Source organism: Plecotus auritus, assembly GCF_963455305.1.
Source record: "Plecotus auritus genome assembly, chromosome: 1".
Taxonomy (NCBI): Eukaryota; Metazoa; Chordata; class Mammalia; order Chiroptera; family Vespertilionidae; genus Plecotus; species Plecotus auritus.
Window position 1 is genome coordinate 42026640 of NC_137770.1, and position 13740 is coordinate 42040379.

Here is a 13740-nt window from a genome sequence, read left to right on the forward strand (position 1 = left end):
AAGGCTGGATGAGTGGAAATTCTACAACTAGAAGGAAAGAGAAAAGCACAATGAGACTCACAGGAGCTGCGGAAGGCAGAGGTACAGAGGCACACGCATGGAGAGGGCTGGCAACTGAGTATGTGGCTGTCTTTTTCAAGCGGGAGGGAGACAAAAGCTCCCGATGGCTCTGAACTCCAGTTCCGGGTGAGACTCTGGGGACCCAGACTCATTTGGGGAGAAACTGGACTGTCTGGCAGTGGGCGGAACTCGAGGGCGGCTTTCTCTCAGAGGTGCTTGCAGTGATTACCGAGGGACACTGAGACCCAGGAGGCCTCTTAGGGCAGGGCTGACGGGAAGCCATTGCTGCTTGCTCCGCCCTGAGACTCCGCCTGGAAATCAATTCCTCCCAGTGATACCAACAACAATCAAGGCTTAACTACAACAAGACTGTGCACACAGCCCACAAAGGGGTGCACCAAGAGTGTCCACCTAAGGTAACTGGGGAGGCTGAGCCACTGGGCCCTATAGGATACCTAGCACACAGAGCCACTCTATCAACTCTGGGAAGCAGCCAAAATGAGGAGACAAAGAAACAGGTCACAAATGAAAGAAATGGAGGGAAAAAAATGACTGGATATAGAGTTCAAAACCACGGTTATAAGGTTTTTCAAGAATTTTCTAGAAAAGGCCGATAAATTTAGCAAGACCCTCGAGGATATGAAAAAGGACCAACTAGAAATTAAGCATACACTGACTGAAATAAAAAATAATATACAGAGATCCAACAGCAGACTAGAGGATTGCAAGAATCAAATCAAAGATTTGAAATACAAAGAAGCAAAAACACCCAACTGGAAAAGCAAAAAGAAAAAAGAATCCAAAAATATGAAGATAGTGTAAGGAAGCTCTGGGACAACTTCAAGCGTACCAACATCCGAATTATGGGGGTGCCAGAAGAAGAGAGAGAGCAAGATACTGAAAACCTATTTGAAGAAATAATGACAGAAAACTTCCCCCACCTGGTGAAAGAAATAGACTTACAAGTCCAGGAAGCACACAGAACCCCAAACAAAAGGAATCCAAAGAGGACCACACCAAGACACATCATAATTAAAATGCCAAGAGCAAAAGACAAAGAGAGAGTATTAAAAGCAGCAAGAGAAAAACAGTTAGTTACCTACAAGGGCGCACCCATACGATTGTCAGCTGATTTCTCAACAGAAACTATGCAGGCCAGACGGGAGTGGCAAGAAATTTTCGAAGTGATGAATAGCAAGAACCTACAACCAAGATTACCCTACCCAGCAAAGCTATCATTCAGAATTGAAGGTCAGATAAAGAGCTTCACAGATAAGAAAAAGCTAAAGGAGTTCATCACCGCCAAACCAGTATTATATGAAATGCTGAAAGGTATTCTTTAAGACAGACATCCTCAAACTACGGCCTGCGGGCCACATGCGGCCCGCCGAGGACATTTATCCAGCCCGCTGGGTGCTGCTGCCTGTCCTGCTTAGCAGCCAACTCGTCCCAGGCCCGCAGTGCGCATAGGAATTTGTTCACAGTTTTTTTTTAAACTATAGTCAGGCCCTCCAACGGTCTGAGGGACAGTGAACTGGCCCCCTCTTTAAAAAGTTTGAGGACCCCTGCTTTAAGAAGAGGAAAAAGGTAAAGATAAAAATTATGAACAACAAATACATATCTATCAACAAGTGAATTCAAAAATCAAGTGAATAAAAAATCTGATGAACAGAATAAACTGGTGAATATAATAGAATCAGGGGCATAGAAAGGGAGTGGAATGACAATTCTCGGGGGGAAAGGGGTGTTGGGGGGTGCGGGAAGAGACTGGACAAAAATCGTACACCTATGGATGAGGACAGTGGGGGGGTTAAGGGCAGAGGGTGGGGTGGGAACTGGGTGGAGGGGAACATGGGGGGAAAAAGAGAAACAATTGTAATAAACAACAATAAAGATTTATTTTTTAAAAAAAGAATAAAATAGTAACATTTACTTAATAGGTTGTTATAAAGACGAAATAAGAGAAAACATATGCTTAGAATAGTATCTGGCTCAGAGTACTTGATAATGTTAGTAGTTATTATTATTAAGGGTACTGAGGGAAGCTGTCAGAGAAGAGTGAGGGGTACATGGAAGGGTAGCTAGTCCTGTCCACTCTCCCGGCCTTTGTCTCCCAAAGCCCACACGGACAGGCAGTCCCTGCTTTTCACTGGGACATTAATAAACAATTTCTTATTAAGTGCTGTATCTCCTCCCATAGGAACCCAATCAAGATTGAAAGTCAGATTCCACATTGAGGACTAAGTCATAGAAGAAACCATTATTATGGCACAAAAGCCAAGTTCAGTAAATCTTGGTAACCATTTAAAACAGTAAAATTGTTCTTTTAACACTTAACCTGGGGCCTCTATAAAATTTAATCTTTTCTCCACAATGCAACTTACGGATTTAATTAGAAATTTTGTTTGCTTCTCACAAATGAGAAGGATTTTTGCAAGATGATTTGGTTGGTCAAAATCTGTTTCTAAAGCTAGCCAATGATCTCTAGGTGGAGGGATTTTGGTTAATTTATATTTTCTTTCTTTCCTTTTTTTACATGTGTGTGTGTTTCATTAGGTGATTCACCAGAAGGACCCACGAGAGTCATCAGCAGGTTATACACTTACGGAGGTTTATTATTGCAAAGGGTACATAGCAAAAACAGTCGGAAAAGATATGCATTAATGGGGACCAGACAGGTTCAACACAGGCTTCCAATGCCATTCATTGTCTGAGGCTACACAGGGTACTCCTCTCGCCCTTACCTATGGGGACAGGTGTGGAATGTGTTTGCACGTGGAAGCCTGTTTGAGTCTCAGAGTCCAAGGCTTTTATGGGGAGCTGGTCACGTAGGTATATTTTGCTACGCAACCACCTATGACAAACAAAACTCAGGAACCTAACAATGAAACCAGGTGCACATCGTCGATCTCGGTGTTTGTGCAAAGCAACCTGACAAGCAGGTATAGCCATTGCTCCAGGTGTACAGAACCAACCCATCCGTCACTAACGGAAAGAACACTCTAGAGCCCGCATTCCCAGCACTGGCCCAGGGCTAACCACGGGCCCCTTGGAGACATGTAAGGAGTAAGCAACCAGATATGCTGTGTTAACTCTTTCCTCTCAGTCTGTATTTCCTAAGATGCCCATAACGAACCTGTATTACTTTTATAATCAGGAAAGTAACCATTAATATAAAGGCACCCACTGCTAATGATTTTCATTTCATGCCGCTGCTTTGTGATCTCAGAACATTTCCCTGTAATCAGGAGAGCTGCCAAGAGAAGTCAAGTCACCCTCCTACATGTGTCAGTGATGCCCACAGAGCCTTCTATGGAAAACCATACAGGCCAGGACAGAGCACAGGAGACCGAGGAGGGACCGCAGCAACACCTGTCAACTTCCCCAACTTAGAGATGAGGAAGCGGGAACACCGAGCAGTTAAAGGACTCACTCACAGTTCTAAATCTCGGGTGTTTTCTATTTAAAATTTCTCTCAGAACTCCTGAAGTGGAATAAGGCAATGTCTGCTTTGTTGCTTCTGATTGTCTTTTATGTGGGCAGAACTGGAGGAGCCGTGACTGGGGGAGCTGCCTGAACCGACTGTGCATGGTCCCATCTGCTTTGGTCTCAGCCATAGGCTGCCCATCCTTCTCCAGGGCTCTGTGTCCAGAGCACTGTCCATGCTATTGGGGTCAATGGTCCAGTTTGAACCCAGAGATTAGTTTCATCTTGACTAAAATTTCCTCTTCACGGACTCTGTTGTAAGTTGGGGGAAGGGGTGTCTGTCTGCAATTTCCTCGAAGGCCTCCTGGAACCAAGTTATACAGTGGTTATAACTGTGGGTAGTGAAATGAAATGACCCCAGGTTTGAATTCTGGCTTAGCATCTCACCAGCTTGTGTGATTTGATTACCTAATGGAAATAATAGTACCTCTGTCATAAAGTTACTGAGGGTATGAAAGGATGTAACAATTATTTTATTTATTGATTTGAGAGAGAGAGAGAAACATTGCTCTGTTGTTCCACTTGTTTATGCATTCATTGGTTGATTCCTATATGTGCCCTGATTGGGGATCAAACCGGCAACCTTGGTGTATCAGGATGATGCTTTAACTAACTGAGCTCCCTGGCCAGGGCGGTAGTAATAATTCTTAACTCGCATAGAATTTGGCATACTAAAAGTGTTCAATAAATATTAGCTATTGTTTTTTTAAATAGGTACTCCATTCATTTCAGAAAACTATTTTCTGATCTTTTTAAAACAGTTTTATTGAGGTAATTGACATATAATATGCACTATACATGTTTAAAGTATACGTTGTCCTAAGTTTTGACATGTACATACCTGTGAAACCATCACCATGATCAAGTTAATGAACATATGCATAACCCCCCAAGGTTTCCTTATATCCTTTTGTAATACTTTTCCCTGTCCTCAGACTATTTCTGTCTGTCTCTACATATTAGCTTACACTTTCCAGAATATTATGTGAATTGAATCATATTTTGACATTTACCCATGTTGCTGGGTGTATCAATTGCTCAATAGACTTACTACAATTTGGTTATCCATTCACTACTAATGGACATTTGGGTTGTTTCTGGTTTTGAAGTATTAGAAATAAAAATTCTATGAAGATATGTGTACAAGTCTTTTTACATTTGTACACATATCTTCATAGAATTTTTACTTACATTTGTCCTAAAGTACAATGGGTGGGTTATAAGTATGTATCTGTTTAAGTTTTTAAGAAACTGCCAATTTGTTTTCCAAGCATTCGTACTATTTTGCATTGCCACCAATAGTGTTAAGGGGGTCCAGATGTTCCACATCCTCGACAGCGGGAATACCCTCAGGTAGTCTTGCCATGGAAACGGAGTTATTCAGACAAAGAGTTCCTGTAGTTAAACACATGAGGGACATATTGGGTTTCTTTACAATAAGACTGGTTAATGCCTTGTACGCTGGTGGTACCTTCCCACCAGTAGGTTATCATAAGTAGTCTCCTCAAACTTACTGACCATGGAACTCTTTATTTGAAGTGCATCTCTAGCAATCAGTGTTCTACAGAATATGTCTTGGGAAATGCGGTCTTGGGGGTTGCTGTGCAAGGGCTGAGAAATGTAGATGTTACCATAGCAGCCATACACTAAGCAGTTGATCTGAAATCCTCTTGTGTACCATTTAAGGGATAAACATTCTGCTTTTCTGGGTTAGAAAGAAAACTATGCCAAGAAGCCAGCTAGGGAAATTGAAGATACTCAGGGTGTGAGCTGACCAAATTATTCAATCAAGGGTTTCTCTGATTTCCCTTTTGGAGTAAATCCAGGAGTGAGACCCCACCCCCCAACCACAGTGGGGACAATTTCCCACAAATGGCTTATAGATTGCTGCATAATCAGGTGCTTTGAAATATACTAAGATTATAAAAAGGGGACTTTCCTCTTCCACCAGACTGGGAACAGGAGACCTCAAGGAACCCAGGTCTCTTTGCCAAGGATCGCCCTGATATGGTTACGCTGGAGGGCCAAGCGATTCTAGAGACTTGCAAGTGAGTTTATTGGAGCCCTCTTCATTTGCCAATGGGAGGGCAGCTAACTTAATCTAGTAGACAAAACAGAGTAGAGCTGATGATAGGTTTTCTACCCTATTGCATTCCTTTAAAAAAAAAAGTGTTTATTGATTTTAGAGAGAAAAAGGAAGAGGGAGAGAGAGAGATACATCAATGATGAGAATCACTGATCGGCTGCCTCCTACACGCCCCGCACTGGGGATCGAGCCTGCAACCCAGGCATATGCCCTGACCAGGAATTGAACCGTGACCTCCTGGTTCACAGGTTGACGCTCAACCACTGAGCCACCGGCCGGGCCCCTATTGCATTCCTTTTCACATCTTCTGTCTCCACGCCATCAACATGTAGGCACGTACCTGCCCGCATTCCTGGCCCATTCCTTCCTGCGCACAAGGGAAGCCTTTTTCTTGCTCTTCTGGCATCCTCTTCCTGGCACGCTTCCCCAAGTTGTCTCCTGCCTAAATCCTGCTCATCCCTCAGATTGCAGCACAAATGTTTTCCTGGTGAACTTTACCTGACGCCTACATACTAGGTTATACTTCCCCCATCACTTCTCGTAAGTGTAATTAAAATTATTGAATGCTTGTCTCTTCCACTAGCATGTGAGCTGCATGAGGGCAGAAATAGTTCCACAAGTTCACTCCCAAACTACCAGCACATGGCTCAGAGTAAGTGGGCCATAAGTAAATGTGGAATGGTTCAAAATTCTAGGTGCTGGTCATTTAATTCAGGGCTGTCCTGTCTCCCTTTGTCCTCGGTCAAAGTCTTCTCAGTTCCCTTTGTCCAAGGTTCAGATCCTCCCATACTCATTCCAAGACACACCTCTATTATCTATCCCCTGATCAGAACAGTTGACATCCTGTATATAGGCTATTCTCAGGTAATCTGGAGCAAGGAGCCCGGGAAAAGCAGCACTCTCCTTCTAAATATGAGGTTTTTGGGGGAAGAGGGGGGTGGTGGAAGGCAAAGTGGGTAAATGGGGTCAAGTACATGGTAACAGAAGGAAACTAGACTTCAGATGGTGAGCACACAATAGGGTGGGTATACAGATGTCGGAATTATGATGTTGTACACCTGAAATTTATATAATGTTACTAAGTTACCTCAATAAATATAATTATTTTCAATGAGGTTTTCAAAGTTTGTAGTGGGTCTGAGACTCTGTAATGAATAGCTCATGTGTACTCGCAAAACCCAGCACGAATGATGGTGTAGCTGCGGGCAGCCACGAAGCGGGTTATGTTCACAGGTATGCTGCTGACGTCACTGGGCACAACTCGTGGAAAGCTGTTCTGGGTGCGGGCGTTCTCTGGAATGCTGGGAACAGGGCTAGTCAGAGGTGGCATAGTTACACTGTTTCAGTCCCTTCCTTGCCTGCCTCTCATCTCTCCCCAAAACCCATGCGCATACCCAGGCCTGGAGCCTGAGATTTCCTTAGCCCATCTCCAAAGGCAATTGCTTTCACACGGGGTATGGATGTGATTAGGAAAATATGGCTAGAGTCCAAGTAGCTGGAGGGGAGGGCAGCCTCCCTCTTGTACACTCTGGGAGACAGGACTTTTTCTAGTGCAAGGTACTTCAAGGCCCTGATGCAGACCTGTATTGTAGAGGGGGGAGAACAGGCTCTGCCTCTGACAAAGCCGAGCTGTACCCTTGACTTGAAGCTGTTGCGAGGACCTAATGAGATAATGTGATTACATCCTTTAGGACACTTTATGGTACATCGTTAGTGCTCAGAACATGGTGTTTAACCATTAGGTGCTCCTCGGGTGTTTTCAGAGTAACCTATGCCTACTGCATCAGTAACATCACACTGGATGAAAATGGCCTGCTCATGGCCCTGGTCGGGTGCTCAGTTGGTTAGAGCGTTGTCCCATATGCCAAGGTCTCAGGTTTGATCCCCAACCAGGGAACAGATGGGAGTCAACCGAGGAATGCAAGACAGTGGAGCAACAAATCCATGTTTCTCTCTCTCCCTCATTCCCTCCCTTCTTTCAATCAATCAATAATTTTTTTAAAATGGCCTGCTCACTTTTCTCTTTCCTGTGCTAGACTTGTAGTCCCAACACCTAGAAAAGTGCCTTCCAGGTCCCACCAGCTCTCATCTGTTGAGTGCTTATCAATCAACTAATGGATTACTTCATTTAATTCTCAAAACCCGATGCAGCTGAGAATTATCATTATCTACATTTTACTAGTATATTATTTGGTATTACTTATACTGCATCCAAGTCACTTCTTGGAGCCCCCTTGAAGAAATGAAGGCACGAAAAGGTTAAGTTCATGCAAAAGTAGGGTTTCAGTTGTTCGTATGGAAAATAATACAATAATCATAATAATACAAGAATAAACCTTTTTGTGTACTCACAAATGTAAACCTACTTTTGCCCCACCCTGTACCTGGTGAGTGGTGGAGCCAGTATTTAAACAGAGCTGGTCAGCTCCAGAACCTGTGCTCTTTAGCACTGCACCCCACCTAAGCTGCACTCCAATCCTACCTAATATCACCGAGGAACATGTCATCCTGTTGTCTCCCCCTGTGTTTGTGGGGCTCAGTATTCTGTGATTCTCCTTGTGCTGGCCCAACACAAAGCCTTACACAATGGAAGGTTTTATAACAGCCTCTGCACGTCTAGCGCTGGGTGTGGCTTGCTGGGTTTATGTTGCAATTATGCTCTTTCACAAAAAAATCTTTTGGTGCCGTTGTCAGACTCCACACTAGACTCAGTGGCCCACTGCGCAGACCCTGTATGCTTACAACTGTTTGTTTCCTAAAGCAACCGAGAGCTTCACTTTAGCATGAAGGAAATCACACCGACTCTAGGCACTACTGTTACATGCCTCAGGATCTGTCACCACTACAGTTAGGCCTTTCTTGGAGAGCCTGGGTGAAACTGGGGTTTCCTTTCAATATTAGGTGCTCAGATTCCATTGGCTTTTAAAAAAACATGTGAATTATACATACAAGAGTATTACACGTTTTTGGAGTTAAATAAATACAATGAATACTCATGTATAAGCCACCACTCCCTCAACAGAATATTATCAAACTGTACCAAGTCCTCTAGGTCCCCCTCCCCAGTTGCATCCCTCCTCCAGTCCCCCTCGGGTAATGCAATATGCTTTTATTATATGAGAGTATGAATAGGGAGTGATGATTTTCGGATAAATAAGTCAGATGTGATTCCTCAGTCCTTGTTATGAAAGGTGCTAACAGCAAATGCATATTCAAATTTAGGGTACTTTGAGGTTTCACTGTCTATTCCAACTCATGTTTTCAGTGAGCTGTTTCCGATTCTAACTTCACAAACCCTGCAGCATAACCCTGTACCGAGAACAGCTGTGTCACAAAATGTGGTCAGCTGCAAAATGAATTTTTGCCATTTGGAGGACAGGCACTTGCATGGCAACGGCTGTAGGAATGTTAAGCTGACAGGATGCTACAGATGGTGAGGAGCTGCAGGAGGGAAGAGGGAGTATCCCGTTAGGGCAGCAACAAAGAAAAAGTGTTTCCTGCGCCGTGCGAGAAACTGGTGTAACTATGGAAGAGAACTTGGCTGTGGTAGTGGGCATCCTTCTAAACAGCCTGGTGCGTGCTAACTTACGCAGCCTTCAATCCTTAGAGGAGAGCTACAGGTCCTAGTATTAAAAAACGTGCCCCAACCCAGCCGGCGTTGCTCAGTGGTTAGTGTAGACCAGGAGGTCACAGTTCAATTCCCGGTCAGGGCACATCCCTGGGTTGCGGTCTCAATCCCCAGTGTGGGGTGCGCAGGCAGGTGATCAATGATTCTCTCTCATCATTGATATTTCTATCTCTCTCTCCCTCTGAAATCAAATATATATATAATTTATTTTAAAAGTGCCCCAAACACCAAACTATTGAGAACTAGTACTTCAACCAATAGATATTTCTGAAGCGGTTTAACACATTTCTGTCACTTACTCCTGCCACTAATGCGCCTATGAAATAATTTCACTGTCTCCTCCCCACCACCGTTACTGTGATTTAGAAAGTCCTGTCAGCCCAGGTCTGGAGGAAATAAAATGCAATTCTACCATAGATGTGGTAATGTTTGTATGTAGCAGTTGAAAGAACCCCCCCTCCCTCAACAACAAAAAACCACTGGAAATAATTTCAGTGCTACTCAGTTTATGAGAGGATTAAGTTAGGGAAAAAATTGGAACTTTTAAGGGAAATTGCTTTCAGAATTGGGGGAGAAGAGACACAGGTCATGAGGCAGAAACTGTTGGCGAGATGCCCAGAAAAGTAGGAAACCTTATTCCCCTCTCTCCTTCTCTAAAGAGCTTGTCTATCCCCACAAAAAGCCTGGCTTCCTGTCAGACTGAAATGTGCTCCCTTCTAGCTTTGGGATTTGCTGAAGGCCATGCAGCTGCAATGAAGTGACTTGGATGCAGTATAAGTAATACCAAATAATATACTAGTATAGGAACCAAAGATCAACTTCGAGGCTAAGACATGATTTTCAGGACAAGTTTCTTATCTCAGGAAATAAACACAGAAAATCTTCACTCGTATTTTTTATTATACTTAGAACAACCATATAATTTATCCTTCAAACCAGGACACTTTTGTGAATGCATTGCATGTGCTATTAATAACTATGCCTGAACAACATAAACCAAATCGTTCCAGGCAAACTGGAATATCTGACCACTTACAGTGCAAGGTTGATGTTCAATAAATCAAACTTGACAAAATGAAAAAAAAAAAAGGAACATTCTTGTAGATACTATTCAATGTGTATTCTTTTAGTTATGCTAATACACTAAATAGACCCCTTTGTCTAGGGAAGGAAGAATGTTCCATTTTCCTGTGGTACTTTGAGCAATATTATCTGTGTTACAGACAATAAATGAGCACAGGAAGCTAGTCAGTTGTACCAAATCATTGAAGAGCTGTGCTCAGAGCTCACAACTCTGCCCGTCAAATCCCCAGCAATTGTGCTGCTCACTGAATCATGAAGCTTGATGGGATTTCTGTTACAGATTCCCCCGAGGTGGAGAGTTGTTACCACCCTTCAAATAAGAAATCTCGTGAAAGCCTTGGCAGGGTAGCTCAGTTGGTTAGAGCATCATCCTGATACGCCAAGGTTGTGGGTTCCATCCCCAGTCAGAGCACCTACAAGAAGCAACCAGTGAATGCATAAACAAGTGGAACAACAGATCGATGTCTCTCACTCTCCCTTCCTCTCTCTCTAAAATCAATGGAAAGAAACACACCTCGTGAAGCTTGTAAAGAGGTTCTTCCTAGTTCACATTACTCCTTTTCATACCACTTCTATAAAAAGCTCAAGTACAAGTCCTGATTGTTGGTCACGTACTTTGGTCTTTTTTTGGTAAAGATTTCTTTGGGCATTCAAGGGATCCAGGTATTAAGCATAGTACTTGGGATTTTTGTGTGTTACGGTAACTAAGCAACAGTGGAGATGTTTTAACTTAGCATGTCCTGTATTGGCAAGTTTAAAAAAGAACTGTCAGGCCACATTTGGCAGAAACTCCGTTGGACTCCCCCACCCTCTATACAGTTTCTGTACATCTTGGCTGCTCATCCACTGCTAACAGAGACCTCTCTGTCTCAGCCACTCGGACAGCCTCGCCTGAGTCTTTCCCCTGCAGGGCAGTTGGACACCCAAGGTCTTCAATAATTGGCAGGACTGGAACGAGCTAGTGGTCTGATCATTCAGTAGCTTTTACAATTCTCACATCCATATCTTAAATCTACTCTTAACTGCTACCCCTTGGACATTATTTGCTTTTGCTTAAGAAAATATAACCAAGTCCTTAGTTTAAGACTGTGCCAAACCACTAAACTGGAAGGACATACATCTCAAACATAAACACTAGCTTTTTAAAGTGAATATCCAATAAAACTCATTCAGTGACAAAATGTGTGAGAACGTCTACTACAAAACATTAAATAAACGTTAGATGGACATGACCTCCCAGGTGTAATTATGGAAACAGAACTACGGCACTAAGGCAGCCATGGCAGGAACATAGAATACAGAGAACCCGTTCTTAGGAAAGCAGCATTCTGCAGGGTAGTGGTTTATAGCAAAAACTTTGATATCAAGTTGCACACAAGATTCTGTTCCATAACATATGACTATGTGGTACCTACAGCTTAGCCTTAGTTTCATCATCTGTAAATTGGGGATAAGAACTGTCCTTGTCTTAGAGATTTGTTGGGAGGCTTAACCAAGACTGTTCTGGGTTTAGTAGTGTCATCTAGACTTATTTCTGTCTCCTCCTAGAGTGCATCTCAAAGGCAGGAGTGTTAAAAATTGATGTAAAGTATACCTAAGAGCTCTCATTATTAGCTGCCAGGACATGAAGCTGTAAGAATAGGGACAGTACCTGAAGCTCAATTTAACTTTGTCTCTCTGAGTTTAACTGGTTGAGTGTTATCTTAGCAAAGTTTCCCAAAGCTTTGGAGCCTCCTCAGTGGTGTCTTAAGAGGACAAGTACAAGTCAGGATGTCTGGTGGATGAGAGAAGGCAAGGATCTAGACTGGTAATCAAGGAACTGCATAAAAAGGGTATTGGGAGCTTGAACAAAATGTAATATAGTGGAAAAATCCTAAATACTTATGACTAAAGAGCTGGTGTCATCATTTATGTAGTATGACCATGGGAATTTACTTAACCTCTTTAAAGGTTTCCTTTTTTATTTTAGGGAAAATAATGTATTTTAAATCTAAGTAAGCTTTAAGTAATGCTAGTCTAAATAACCATTTTAAAATGTCTAACATAAAACATGACCATAGCAAAAACTTAACAAAATGTTAAATTTCCTCATTTCTTATGCGACACTAACATTTTAAGTGTGGCTTAGAATTCTAGATGGCCTGAGATTCTATTATACTTGTGAATCTGTGATTAAGATTTTAGCAAATCTCAACTAGGAGACATCGTTATCTATTTTTAAAATTTAAAAGCAGCAAACTTTTGTCTCCTCAAACAACTTTAAGTGCTATAGAGCAAATGTGTACCCCACCAAATTCGTGTTGAAGCACTAGCCCACAATGTGATGGTACTGGGAAATGGGCCTTTGGGAGGTAATTATGTTAGAACAGGTCACGAGGGTGGGGCCCTTATGATGGGATTAGTGCCCTTTTGAGAGACATCGGAGAGCTTCAACAGAAGGCTCCCCCACTTCCCAGCCTCCAGAACTATGAGAAAGAAATTGATCTTGTTTAAGCCACCCAGTCTGATATATTGTTATGGCAGCCCACATTGACTAATACAGTAGGTAAAATAGATGAAGTGGAAGAACAGATGTGGCTAGGTAGCTCAGCTGGTTAGAGGGTTGTGCTGATATGCCAAAGGTGTCGGGTTTGATCCTTGGTCTGGGCACATACGAGAGTTAACCAATAAATGCATAAATAAGTGAAACAACAAATCAATGTTTTTCCCTAAAATCAATAAAAATAAAGTGGAAGAATGGGATTGCTCTAGTGAAAGCAGGGAGCAGAGAGGAAGTAAGCTTTACCTGCTTGGACCCCTCCTGAGCTGGAGCCCCAGGGCACCACAAAACACAGTATAAAAATACATTAATGGAACAGCATAAAAACCTGCCCAAATATGAATAATGTTCAAATGCTACAGACACAAACTCTAGATGGCCCAAATTCTCTTCTGGTATTGAAATTCTATAGCACTGTCTTATTGAAAATAAGCATGCTAATAGGATTTTATGTTGCTTTACAGATTTGTTGCAAAAGGGTGCTAAGTTTTAGTATGGTGGTAACAAAAGAAGCTGCTTGGGCCTTGGCTGCTGTGGCTCGGTTGGAGAGTTGTCCTTTATACTGAAAGGTTGTGGGTTCGATTCCTGGTCAGAGCACATACCTAGGTTGTGGGGCACTTATGAAAGGCAACCAATGTTCTCTCTCACAACCAATAAGCATGTCCTTGGGTGAGGATTAAAAAAAAACCACACCAAACCTACTTGGGTAAGGTACCCAGGAAAGAATGCTTGTTAAAGCAATGTCATTTCACAACGGGGGAAAAACTGCCATTCCCCAGTGGTCTTCTATCTCACAGCTTCATCTTCTATCTCACAGCTTCTAGGGCAGCTGTGGGCAAACTACAGCCTGCGTCCGGA